The sequence below is a fragment of the Chrysochloris asiatica genome, unplaced genomic scaffold, assembly GCF_000296735.1.
Source record: "Chrysochloris asiatica unplaced genomic scaffold, ChrAsi1.0 scaffold00069, whole genome shotgun sequence".
NCBI classification, from domain to species: domain Eukaryota; kingdom Metazoa; phylum Chordata; class Mammalia; order Afrosoricida; family Chrysochloridae; genus Chrysochloris; species Chrysochloris asiatica.
Genome location: NW_006408587.1, coordinates 9861163 through 9862317, shown reverse-complemented (window position 1 = coordinate 9862317; position 1155 = coordinate 9861163).

Below are 1155 nucleotides of genomic sequence, written 5' to 3'. Positions count from 1 at the left end.
GAAGAGGACTTAAAATACATACTGATGAAGATCAAAGAGCACAGCCTTTGGTACAGATTGCATCTCAATCACAAAAATCCTCAGAACCAATAAATAACATTCTTATCAATGGAGAAAAGACTGAAGTTGTCAATGATGTCATTCTTCTTGGATCAACTATCAACACTCATGGAAGCAGCAGTCAAGAAATCAAACAAAGGAGGGAGAACAAACAACATGGCAGATCAGGTAGATGTGCAGTGAGGAGCTCCATCAGCAACAACACAGACATCGGAAAAAGCAGGTACAAGGGATGGTGCCAGAACTCTGAACCACATATAAAGGAATATATAGAAGTTTGGAAGGCTTACAGCTAGGAGAATTTGTAGCAGAAGCAAGAAATCCATTGCTTTCTAATTTAAGATGCTCAGCTCTTCCTGGAGCCACCATCTTGGGAGAGACCAAGCAGGGGAAGGATCAGAACAGCCACAGACACCAGACAGAACTGTGGAGATAAAGGTGTGGACATTCTTTTTTTTTTTGTATCTGTTCATTCGTCTCTCACTGGCTGCACACCTTCATTCTGTTGACTAGAGAGGATGCCAGAGTGAGTGAACACCCCATCCCCACCCCCAGAGGGTTCCACTATGCATGTGCACCAATCTCTTCAAAATTTAAAGTGACAGTTTCCACTTAAAAGCAAATGGCAGTGCAAAATGGCCAAAGCCAGCCCTGAACTGTTTATCACTAATAAAAAGGCCTGAACGGGGGTTGTGGAGCAGGACAGGCAGACTAAAAAGGAAACAGGCTGAAAATTAAACCCTGAGTTGCATCACAATGACCAACAGTGCTATATTGAAATTTCTCAGGAAGAAGAGTGAAAAGGGAAACCCAACTAACTCCTGATCACATCTACATGGAGGCAATCAGAAAACATAAAAAACACCAAAACACACACCCATCTAAGTATTAAGACCTCAGATAACTCCTGAATATGTCCAAAAGAAACAGATGACTATCAGCACATGTCCAGAAATGAGATAAAGTGATTGAGACAAATGAGCTAGAGGTAGACCTACACTCCATACTGGAAGATGGGCAGGCTTTGGAAAAGCCTGAGAAGGAATTCTGAAAAATGATTATAAAATATATCAAAACACTATACAATGGAGTTGA